Here is a 13,033-nt window from a genome sequence, read left to right on the forward strand (position 1 = left end):
ACTACACTATACTTTCCCTTTAAGTGCTAATTCGTGATCCCGTAAACCACTCGCCAGTTGTTTTTATGACACTAATGAATTCAGCCCTCGGAGAAAAACATTGGAAATTCTGGACGCATTTTATGTCATCGGTAAAATCATAAAATATGTCCTCAGCATTCTGAAGCCATGTGTCATAAACAAGATTCTGTAAACCCAAGAAACGTATATTACCTAGCTGGTGTCTCTTGCTTTCCATATGTTCTTTGGGAGGATAAGTGCCTCGTTGTTGACTGCTGTTTGGCCCACTAGTTTTCTATAGTAACACAAGTTTGAGTGATTTGGTTACTAATGCAATCTGTGCTACACTGGTCGCAATTCAGAGCCAGGCTTCATTAGGTTATGAAATTCACGAGGTTTGAGGCTTGACAGACCTTTTAGAAAATGATTAATGTTGTTTATGGAAAACTCTGAAGGAAATGTAACAGCTTCTCAATATTCAAATAAAGGCTCCATGCACACTGGATGTTGTGATAACGCTGGTTACGTTAGCTGTGTAAAGTCACGTTACAAACGGCAGTTTTTCAGCTTTTTTTAGCATTTTTGCATTAGCATTTAGTGGCGTTTTGCCACATTTAGTGTTTTTTTTTGCGTTTACGTTTTTTAGCGTGTTTTTTACCCCCAAAAAAATTGGGAGGTCAAAAAAAGTCCAAAAACGCCGGTTTGCTGCGTTTTGCCATTTTTTCAGCGTTAGAGTGTTTTTACAGCTAAAAAAACTCTAGAAACCCACTAGTCCTTTTAAAGCCAAAAAACGTTGATTACAGTCTATGTGCATGGACACATAGGATAACATACTGGGGGGTTTACTATCTGTAGAAAAAAATGTCAAAAGCCAAAAACAGCAGCTGTAAAAACGTCCAGTGTGCATGAGGACTAAAAGCACTTTTGCGAGTTATTTGGTAGTGGTGGCAATGATTATGTTGATGATGAATAATGATAGTACAAGAACAACTTTTAGGGGCTTTCTTTGCTTTTTGAAATTAATAATTTTATTCATAGAAACAACCAGATACATTGTTTGTGGGTTATTTGTGAGAAATACGTTATTTGTATATCACTTGTCTTTATTTGGATTTCCATACACCTCCATTTTGACATTTTAAGTGAATTGCCTGGCCATGATTTACCCCTGATTTATGGTGCACCCCTCCACCATCCACATATTTTTTACAGGGTGTGTTGAGCAGAGAGGTTCTAACCACATCCTAAATTGGTGATCTGCAAGAGGAAGCTACTGAGGATGAAAGTTGAACATACTGATGCTTCCCTATCCCTTACCTGTACTTGGGCTAGTGATCTATAATACCAATGCCAATACTGCAGTGATAAACACAACTGTGCAGTTTTGCCAGCCACATTTTGTAACAAACTGCTTGCCTGTATTCAGGGCTCGATGTACCACAAGGCTTGCCAGGCACATCTCTAAAGTCCTCACCATAGGAGCAGTTCCTGGAATTGACAGGACCTAGATGTCAAAATAATAGTCCTGATCTGTTACAGGAGTGCTGTACCATGCACCTAATATCCTCCCTTTGCTTACCTAAATCCCCTCCTGCCACTGTGCAGTACCCTATTCTGCTTGCTTTCCCTGAACCCCTAAGATGTCACCCTAAACCCACCCCCATCTTTCACCCCTCTTTTAACATTGCACTCACTATCCTCCCTCTCCTTACCCCGAACACCTCCTTCTGTCATCCTGAACGCACAATCCATTCTCAGACCCTGAACCATGTTATTACCACCCTTATCAACTCTTCTCCTTCTGTTCACACTAAGCCTGCTCACACTTCATCCTGCACCTACCCTTCTTCTGTTCATGCAGAAGCCACCATCTGTCACCCTGCACCCACCCTTTTTCTTCTGTTCATTCTAAAGCTCTCTCCTGTCACCCTGCACCTACCCCTTTCCTTCTTTTCATTCTGAAGTCCTCACCTGTCACTCTGCACCTACTCTTCTCCTTCTGTTCATTCTGAAGCCCGACGTCACCCTGCACCTACCCATTTTGAAATACCCAGCCACGGTTCACCCCCCCCCCCTGTCGGCCTGCACCTACCTTTTTCCTTTGTTCATTCTGAAGCCCCCTCTTGTCACCCTGCATCTACCCTTACCCTTCTGTTCATAAGTAAGTGTTTTTTACTGTGGCTTATTAAATTGTATTTATATACTGCACTTACACCCCGGTCACATTGGGTGCGATTTGGCTTGCAATTTGCATGCCAGGCGACTTGAAAATCGTATGCCAGGTTGCACCCTATTGTCCGCTATTACAGCAGTCATATTGGTGCGGTTCCGACTTGGTTGGAGCTGCACCGATTTCTAAAGTAGTGCGTTTGTTGCGATTGGCATAGACATCTGTGTCAGATGTCTTGCAAATCGCAAGAAAATCGGCAGGTCACCCAATTTTTAAATCGTGCGACTTCACTGCAAGTCGCACGATTTCAAAATCGGCTTTGATGTGACCGGGGTGTTAGAAGGTGCCTCTCTCTTTCTTCCTTTTTATCTCTATAGAGTTGGCATACTCTGGGATGGCTGCCACCTAAGCGGTGTTTTAGTTTATGGACTATCATGGACTTCCTATTATGCACTTTATTTACCAAATAGGATATGAGCCTTTAGTGTGCTGAGAGTGTTTTTATTCACTTTTTTTCATTCACTTCTCCCATTTAAATCTCCCTAATATAATCACAGATAGAAGTATAAACTTGACAGAAATGTTTAATTTTTCCCACTGCGTCCATAATTATAAATTACCTGGAGTTAGGCTTTAAAAGAGAAGTATGGGAATTGCAAAATAAAAAAATCATATACACCTAGATGGCTGCTGCACTGATCCCGGCTGCAGCTGTCCCCCGCCAGACCTACCCCGAGAACTGAGCGATCAAACCCCGTTAATCGCTCAGTTCTCCCCCTCTGCTCTGAGCAGGGAGCGGTGGCTGTCAGTCATCGGTTCTTTGCTCTGCTCCTCCAGCAGTATCTAGAGCGCCGGGCTGTGGAGGGGGCGGGGGGGGGCTGGCTCAGGCTCTCAGCGGTTTTTTGAGAGGTTGAGCCAGCTGCTGGTCAGGCATCTTGGTGAACTCTGAATCTTTCCAGAGCCTGGACCGGCTGAGTGTTGTCAACCGACAACTGGCTTTAGCCTGCTGGCGGGTGAAAACAGGTCACAGGAGTGCAGCATGACCTGCACTCCTGTGATCCATAGGAGACGTATAGCCAAAATAGCTTTGGCTATAATTCTCCTTTAAGGCTAATAGTCTATATTTTCTGGAATAAGTTTATTTTTGCTTCAGAAAACATCCCAATCACATGCGTTATTTCAGTGTTTCCTCGCCACCTTACTTGAGGCTTTCATTCCTACCTGCTAGTCATAACCTGGCAGGAAATGAGTGCTCACATTGTTGGATTCCTGAGGAAATGATGAGTACAGATTGAGACAACTCCTGATAAATAAAGAACATATGAAGTAAGGACATACATATTATACAGTTGTGAGATGACTTGACAAAGATACCTAGTGGAAAAATGAAATATGTCTCCTTTATCAAAACCCTCTTTGTGATAGATAAGTAGAAACTGCTGTTTGAGGTCTTGGTTTCTGTCAAGTTTAATGTGAACCCTATACTTTACCCCTCCAGAATGACAGGAGTGGATGAATTGTGATACCAGGTAATTTGATGGAGAAAACAGCTTGCTTACACTACATTGTATATATTTTGGGGCATTTACACTTCAATATATATGTTTTGTTAGCACTTCTGCCTTGCAGTACTGAACTCCTCGGTTTGAATCCAGGCCAGGGCAATATCTGCAAGGAGTTTGCTTTTCTTCATGTGTTTGCATGGTTTTCATCTTGGTACTCCAATTTCCTCCCACACTCAAATGACTTGCTGTTAGGTAAATGGCTCCTGTCTAAATTGGCCCTAGTATGTGTGTGCATATTAGTATGCATGTGAACTAGGGACCTTGAGGACATGGTGAATATACAATATGTAAAGCAGTGCGCTAAATAAAATATCTCTAATAAATAAATATTTCATCTTCGTGCTTTTTTGGATGTATTTTTCTAAGTAAATGAATGTCCTCCATAAGCTTGACCCTGGAGCTTTTAGCCCCGGAGATAGGCCTTACTTTGCAGCCTACTTTCTTGTAGCGATCAGAAAACTATCTCTGTGGTTCCTGACCAAGTGATCACTATGATTAGCCAATTAAAAGGATCTCAGACATATATATTGTTTTGTTGCAGTGGCAAATTTTCCCATCTCAGTGTGTGTTGTTATGGTTGCTGGTATAATTAATTGCTTAGGTGGAGACAAGCCGAGCCAACATCTGGGATGTAACTGTATGGAGTCTGCTTTCTCCTGGAGGAGCATTTTTACATGTATATTTTGTTACCATTCTAGTGGAACCCACCTTGATGACGTGTAGTAATTTGTGGAACCACATACAATGCCATGGTGAAAGTCTTAGGGACCTATTTTTCAGTTTTCACCCAAGATTCACCCAAGAGTAGCACAGTGGCTAAATGGTTCGTACTTCCGCCTGGCAGTACTAGGGTCATTGGTTTGAATCCCAACCACGGCACCATCTGCCTGGAGTTTGCATGTTCTCCCTGTGCCTGCATGGGTTTCTTCCCACGCTTCAAATACATGCTGGTAGGCTAATTGGATCCTGTCTAAATTGGCCCTAGTATGTATGAATGTGAGTTAGGGACTTTAGTTTGTACACCCCTTGAGGGTTAGGGACTGATGTGAATGTACAATATATATATATGTGTAAAGTGCTGCATAAATTGACAGCACTATATAAGTACCTGTAATAATAAATAAAGATCACTCATTTTTTTTCAAATAACATTCAGAGCTGTTTCACACATGTGCGATGTGGATTGAAGCTGAGGTTTCACAGTTAATTGACACAGTAGTTGTTCAGCGGTTCATGTCAGGTTTACATCAGGTTTGGCTCAGGATTTTATCCCGTTCACACATGTGCGGGTTTAGAAACAGTTCCCATAGAAGTCAGTAGCCTGTAATCCACACCTGAACCGGACCGCACTGCTCAGAACTTAAGCACTTTTTTTCAATCCACACGGAATCTGCACTTCCAGTGCTCCGGACATATGTGGACAGGCACCATAGGAAGCAATGTTATTTCACATCATGCAGATTGGATGCGGGTCAGACTGCATCCAATCCACATATATGTGAACCGGCACTCATTTAGAGAAATGTATAAATCTAGGGTGAAAGCTGTATGAATCTTGGATGAAATTATTGATAAACAAGTCCCCTAAAGCATTCAACATGGTATTGCACATCATCATTTTTTCTTTACTAAAATGGAAAAAAAACAGCTTTTCTTTTTGCATTATCTTCCGCAGAGTACCTACACTTCCCAGCATCATCACTTTTGTGGAGTAACAACACACCAGCATCATGTGTATCAACTAAAGCCTTCAAATCAGTTCAAAAATGCATTATACTGAAAAAGCATTTTTGTTCTTTTGCCTACTTATAATAAGGATTGCATTCAGACTATATAATACAAAAAGCATACAGACTATTTAGTAAAAGTCTCATATGCCCAACCCCCCTTACCCCCAAAAAGTGTGAAAATGATTGCAAACTTTTAGATAGTGATAAGTGAACCAACAACTGCAGGACTTCAGCTACCCCTGTACGTGGAAGGGTTAATACTGATTTCAGTTCCACACAAAGAAAGATGGCAGTTTCTTGACACACAGTACCAAGATAAGAGCACAGTGTTCATTTTCAGTTTTATACTTCTCTTCTAGTGTAGACCAGGTTGCAAATTATTCTTTTAAGTCTGCGACCAATTATCTAAACTTTCTTCTTTGTTATGGAACTCATAATAGAGCCAATGACAAGGAACATTTTTAACTGTGACAAATTGCTTGTTGAACTATAGCTAATGTCAGTAGCGCACATGGTGGCATTTTGGTGAAGGTTTTTGCTTTTTTTTAATCCATGTGAGGATAATAAAGTTTATGAACTTCTGTAGGTATATTACCAAAGTACTATTAGATATCCACTACAACACCTTACCAAATATCAGCTATTCCACTCTTCCCTTCAGTTTTATTTGACACTTTGATTTTAGTGCACTTGGTATGTGCCAGAAATTGCCTAAAGCTCAACTCTGGACAAGCAGCAAAATACACAAGTTGAAGTACTTACTAAGCTTTTTTATTTGCTAAGAAATTAGTATATGTTTGGCCAGGTTTGTGATTAAGTTGCACTCATGCTGAAAGTGGTTCACCTTGTTGGTTCAGTTCATTTGTGTAGCTTGAGTTTTCCGAAACGTGCCCAGGAACAGTCAAAGGCTAAGTTCACCTTTTTGAAAAAAGAATAAATGCACATATTTTTGCAGGAAATAAATGTGCATTTATTATTTTGTTCATAGGCACCTCCAGAGGATTGCACCTGCACTCAGAGGATCATGGGCATAGTGGCAGGCTCCTGCTGACAATGCCTCAAGCTTTCTTGACCATACCTCTATATGGGGTAAACAGCCCCTACCCGCTGTCAAAGAGGAAGGGAAATCTAATGGGGAGAGGGAAGTCTCTTTGAACATGTTACATCATAAATATGAGTGTAACTTGTGTTATGTTCAAAATATACAACTGGGGGAATCAATGGTGGAGAAGGATCTGGGAGTTCTGGTAGATCACAAGCTTAATAATGCCATGCAATGCCAAGCTGCGGTTTCTAAAGTGAGAATAATCCTCTCTTGTATCAAAAGAGGTATAGACTCCAGAGAGAGAGATATCATATTACCCCTGTACAAATCATTAGTATTACCTCGTCTGGAATATGCAGTTCAGTTTTGGGCACCAATTCACAAAAAGAACATTGGGGAACTGGAGAAATTCAGAGAAGAGCAACCAAACTGATAAGAGGCATGGAGGAGGTCAGCTATGAGGAAAGATTAGAGGAACATAGGTGTCCGTTTATGAACCAGCGGTAATAGATCGCTGCTCAGTTCTCCGGCATTCTCGGAGAACACAGTTCTCCTGTGAATGCAGTTTATGAAGCAGTTCTCCGACGAAGGGAGAACGGTCTCCAAACGCTGGAGAACGGTCTACAAACTCTGAAAAACGGCTCATTTTACTATAATCTCTCGAGATTACAGTAAAAGATCAGTTTACTAAACAGAGGTAAACTATCTCTGCTTAGTTTTCGGTCCCTCTGATTCTCCAGCTCTGGGCTGGAGAATCTGGGGGGAGAACACAGATCTCCAGAGAAGGGCTGACATGATCTCCTAAGTGTTATAAACTGTGAATGACCAGAGAATAGCTGAGATCCGTTGAATCGCAGCTATTCTCTGTGTCATAAACGGACACCTGAATTTATTCCCTCTTGAGAAGAGGAGATTAAGGGAGGATATGATCAACATGTATAAATACATCAGTGGTTCATATAGGTGTCCGTTTATGAACCAGCGGTAATAGATCGCTGCTCAGGTCTCCGGCATTCTCGGAGAACACAGTTCTCCTGTGAATGCAGTTTATGAAGCAGTTCTCCGAACGAAGGGAGAACGGTCTCCAAACGCTGGAAAACGGCTCATTTTACTATAATCTTGTGAGATTATAGTAAAAGATCAGTTTACTAAACAGAGGTAAATTATCTCTGCTTAGTTTTTGGTCCCTCCGATTCTCCAGCTCTGGGCTGGAGAATCTGAAGGGAGAATAGAGATCTCCAGTGAAGGGCTGACATGATCTCCTGAGTGTCATAAACTGTGAATGACCAGAGAATAGCTGAGATCCGTTGAATCGCAGCTATTCTCTGTGTCATAAACGGACACCATAATGAACTCGGTGTAGAGTTATTCACCCTGAGGTCATCACAGAGGACAAGGGGCACTCTTTACGTCTGGAGGAAAAGAAATGTAATCTCCAAACATGGAAAGGTTTCTTCACAGTGAGAGCTGTGAAAATGTGGAATAGACTCCCTCAAGAGTTGTTCTGGCCAGCACAGTAGATTCCTTCAAAAAAGGCCAGGATTCTTTCTTAGATACACAGAATATAACTGGATACTAACATTTATAGGTAAAGTTGATCCAGGGAATATCCGATTGCCTCTTGGGGGATCAGGAAGGAATTTTTTTCCCAGCAGGAGCAAATTGGATCATGTTTTGCTGGTTTTTTTTGCCTTCCTCTGGATCAACTGTGGGCATAGGATTATAACTGTTTTCTTTTCTTTATGGTTGAACTGTCTTTTTTCAGCTATATGTAACTATATGTCTTTATTCTGGTGTATTAACTGAACAGGATGGATTTTGTCTTTTTTTCAGCCAGACTAACTATGTAACTATGAACCTATCCTTTAAGCATACCATGCCCAGGATCACTTGGAAGAGGTTGTCTCAATCACATCTCACTTGTAGCCTGGAACACTTGTAGCCAAGGAGTTCCTGCAGTCATTGGTAGTTAGTGATACCGTAACCCACCCCAAAAAAAAAGCAATCCAATCATTAATGGTATCTGGTAGCACTTTAATACCCCTCTCTTCCTCCTTAAACTGCCAGTCCTCCTTGCTGTGCTTACAACCATTCAGCCTCACAACAGAGAACGTGAAGCCTCTTCTATTGTGAATGAGCTGAATATTTGTGAACAAATATTTCTGATAGGTGTGATTGATTCACAGTGCTCACAAGATATAGAGCCACTCTGATTGGCTCTGTATATTGTGACTATGATCTGAACTGTTCATTGACAGCTCAGATCTCAGCCATTCACTGGCACAATGGCTGCCCAAGTGTGTTTTCTGATGTGCCATTTAAACAGGTTGGCGTACACACAGCACTTTAGAAAAACATGTCCACTTCTTCGCTGGCTTTTTTTTTAACAATATGGCAGTATTGCCATTATTTCACATTTAGGAGTTTAAAAATCAGAATATTTTCTTTAAAGTGGTTATAAACCCAGTGAAGTGACTTATCTCACTTGAGGTGATACACAGGGAAGAAACAAATCGTTCTACATAAGTTGTACCTGCTTATATGCATCTTTCTCCTCTCTACATTTATTCAAAGTGCTGACTTTAAAAAAGCTTGTCTTATGCAGGCCATAGATGGGTCGAAAATCGGCCGATTTTTCGGCCGAAAATAAAATCGGCCGATTTTCGGATCGTTAGTGGGCTATTTGTTCGGCTGTTTTTCGGTATTTTGGCCGTTTTTTTTAATCGGGAAAGTTGGAAAAAAATCGGCCGATCGGCCGATTTTCGCGGCAATAATGGGCTAATCGGCTGATTTTTTACCGATAAAAAATCTGCGCATGAGCAGTGACCTGCAGGAGGAAGACAAAAAGAAGAAAAAGAAGAAGAGGAAGAAGAAGAGGATGATGAAGAAGAAGAGGATGATGATGATGAAGAAAAAGAATAAGAGGATGATGATGAAGAAAAAGAAGAAGAGGATGATGATGAAGAAGAAGAGGATGATGATGAAGAAGTAGAAGAAGATGATGATGATGAAGAAGTAGAAGAAGAAGAAGAGGATGATGATGACGAAGAAGAAGAGGATGATGATGATGAAGAAGAGGATGATGATGAAGAAGGAGAAGAGGATGATGATGAAGAAGAAGAAGAAGAAGAGGATGATGATGATGATGATGAAGAAGAAGAAGGAGAAGAGGATGATGATGAAGAAGAAGAAGAAGAAGAGGATGATGATGATGATGATGAAGAAGAAGAAGAAGAGGATGATGATGAAGAAGTAGAAGAAGAAGAGGATGATGATGATGATGATGAAGAAGTAGTAGAAGAAGAAGAGGATGATGATGAAGAAGTAGAAGAAGAGGATGATGAAGAAGTAGTAGAAGAAGAAGAGCATGATGATGATGATGAAGTAGTAGAAGAAGAAGAAGAGGATGATGATGAAGAAGTAGTAGAAGAAGAAGAAGAGGATGAAGAAGAAGAGGATGATGATGAAGAAGAAGAAGAGGATGATGATGATGAAGAAGTAGAAGAAGAAGAGGATGATGATGAAGAAGAGGATGATGATGAAGAAGAGGATGATGATGAAGAAGAAGTAGAAGAAGAGGATGATGATGAAGAAGTAGAAGAAGAGGATGATGATGATGAAGAAGTAGTAGAAGAAGAAGAAGAAGAGGATGATGATGAAGTAGTAGAAGAAGAAGAGGATGATGATGAAGAAGAAGAAGAAGAAGAGGATGATGATGATGAAGAAAAAGAAGAAGAGGATGATGATGATGAAGAAAAAGAAGAAGAGGATGATGATGATGAAGTAGAAGAAGAAGAGGATGATGATGAAGAAGTAGAAGAAGAGGATGATGATGAAGAAGAAGTAGAAGAAGAAGAGGATGATGATGAAGAAGAAGAGGATGATGATGATGATGATGATGAAGAAGAAGAGGATGATGATGAAGAAGTAGAAGAAGAGGATGATGATGAAGAAGAAGTAGAAGAAGAAGAGGATGATGATGATGAAGAAGAAGAGGATGATGATGAAGAAGGAGAAGAAGAAGGATGAAAAATAAAAGGAATTCCAGTCCGGCAAAAAGTGTCTCTCCAGAGAGCTCCGCTATTTCTTTGACAGTTCCTTGACATTTACAGCGGTTGCAACATTGTATCTATTTGTTTCCGAATAAAAACATCTGTATCCTAAATGGATACAAATAGATACAATGTTGCAACCTCTGTAAATGTCAAGGAACTGTCAAAGAAATAGCAGAGCTCTCTGCAGGGACACTTTTTGCCGGCTGTAGACGGGATGAAAATCGGCCGATTTTTTTTACCATTGGTGGTAACGTCGGCCACTTGAACGACCGATTTTTCGGAGGCTGGAGAGCTGGAGAGCTAAAATTACACTCTGCAGAGCTTAGTGAGGAGAGCTCTGAGGGTTGATTGGAGGAAGGGGCACACCCCCTCCATACAGCCTACAGGAACAGAGCTGATGATGTCAATCTGCTGGAGTTCCCTCCCTTGTCACCATTTTTCTTTTGATGTCAGGAAAACCTTTTAGAATTGACTCCTTCTGATAGAGGAATGAAGCAGCAGACGGAAGTGCCACTTAGTGTTCTGGACATAGACAAGTACACACTATAGAGGGATATGCTTTGTTCATATTTCATGTCTGAGGTTTACAACCACTTTAAAGTGTTCAGACAAAATGTTTGGTTATGCTTAGAGGAGAGGGTTAACTCCACTGTGCAAGACTGTGGTTATAGAGTGATTGACATAATAGCAGTCTCCATTGATGAAAGCTAAAGCTGCATGACTGTCATATTTTGACATGCAACTGAGTCTGTGCAGCCACTGCATCTTCATCCACCTCCATAGACTGCCTGCATGCAGCCAGGGCAGATATAGGCACCAAAACAAAGTCTGCATGCAGTACGGGTGCTACCACCCATCTGAACAATGCCTTTTTCTTCAGCAATCTATAATACCAAGGAAGGACTGAACTTGGGGTAAGGGGGCTTTTGCTGCCTAGTGCAATACTGTTACATAGTTAGGCTGACAAAAGGCCATTTATTTCAACCAATAGAAAACTAAAATGATATCTTGGGTTAGTGGCCCTGAGTGGACATACTTAACGATTTAGACATCAATCAGTGCGGGATCAGCAGTCAATGTCATATGTTGGGCATTATATAGCTACATATCTGCACTCCTTTCAGATCTGTGATTATTATTATTATACAGGATTTATATAGCACCAACAGTTTGCTCAGCACTTTACAATATAACGGGAGACAATTCAGCAACAATACAAGAGGGTTAGGAAGGCCCTGATTCTGGGAGCTTACAATCTAGGATTACACGGTCAGTCAGAAAAAGTGTCCAGCACTGATTACCTTTACAGGTCATGTCACTGAATGCTGAGAGCTACAAAGCAAGCTGATGCTGGAAGACTTTCTTTAGGAACATCCACCTTCCACCATGGCCTCTAATTATTTATTTATTTCAGGTACTTATATAGTGCCGTCAATTTACACAGCACTTTACATATATACTGTACATTCACATCAGTCCCTAACCCTCAAGGGGCATACAATCTAAGGTCCCTAACTCACATTCATACATACACATACTAGGGCCAATTTAGACAGGAGCCAATTAACCTACCAGCATGTCTTTGGAGTGTGGGAGGAAACCGGAGTACCTGGAGAAAACCCATGCAGGTACAGGGAGAACATGCAAACTCCAGGCAGGTGGTGCTGTGGTTGGGATTTGAACCGATGCCCCTAGTACTGCCAGGTGGAAGTGCTAACCATTTAGCCACTGTGCATCCCAATCTAATCACTAATCACTGGAGCACCACGGCAAAATTTGGGGTGTATTTATTTAAAAAAAAAACTAACATAGGTGTTCAATATTGGAACACAGAACAGTGCAACTGGGGGAAAGTCAAGCGCAATTCAAATTTGTGATGCAGACAATACTAAATTATGTCCACTAGATGGAGCTGACTATCATAGGAAATAAGTATGCTGCTCTGCTCCATCTAGTGTCAGTATTTTCTGCACTCACTCATTCAAATTGTAGAGAACCAAGCCTGAGAATGTTCAATTTCACCCCATTTGCACAGAGCGAAGGCAGTTTAACTGAAGAAACAACTATGCATTATATATATATATATATATATATACTCCTTTGTGTGGTAGATTTACTTTAGGCCACAGAAATCTGGCTTTGGTCATTAAAGTGTTAGTTGGCTGTGTTGGCTTTCTAGGCAAAAAGGTTCCCATTGTTGTCTGTTAAATGGATTTACCAAAAAAATATACTATTGACTAGAAACAAATCTTATGTTTACACATTAATACGTTTTCATTATTGTAGAAAACTTTACATTGTGAATATCTTGCTGGATTTTTCTGAAACACTTGTTCTAAAGGCTGTCATGGAAATAAGAGCCCAGAAAATGTTCCGTTTGTGAATGTCATGCGGGTGGCTGCAGCAGAATTTGAAGTCTCAGCACCGATGAGCTTGTGAATGAGCGAGCTGCAGAGCTGTGCTGGGGT

At 40.9% G+C, this 13,033-nt stretch overlaps 1 protein-coding gene across 5 annotated transcripts in view; it reads left to right on the plus strand.

Annotated features, from left to right (window-relative positions):
- ARHGAP24 (Rho GTPase activating protein 24) overlaps window positions 1-13,033 on the plus strand; it is a 1,010,562-nt gene that overhangs the window by 883,393 nt on the left and 114,136 nt on the right. The gene's annotated exons all lie outside the window — the stretch shown is intronic.

Source organism: Staurois parvus, unplaced genomic scaffold, assembly GCF_062004578.1.
Source record: "Staurois parvus isolate SC_StPar_1 unplaced genomic scaffold, SC_StPar_1.0 ptg000091l, whole genome shotgun sequence".
NCBI lineage: Eukaryota > Metazoa > Chordata > Amphibia > Anura > Ranidae > Staurois > Staurois parvus.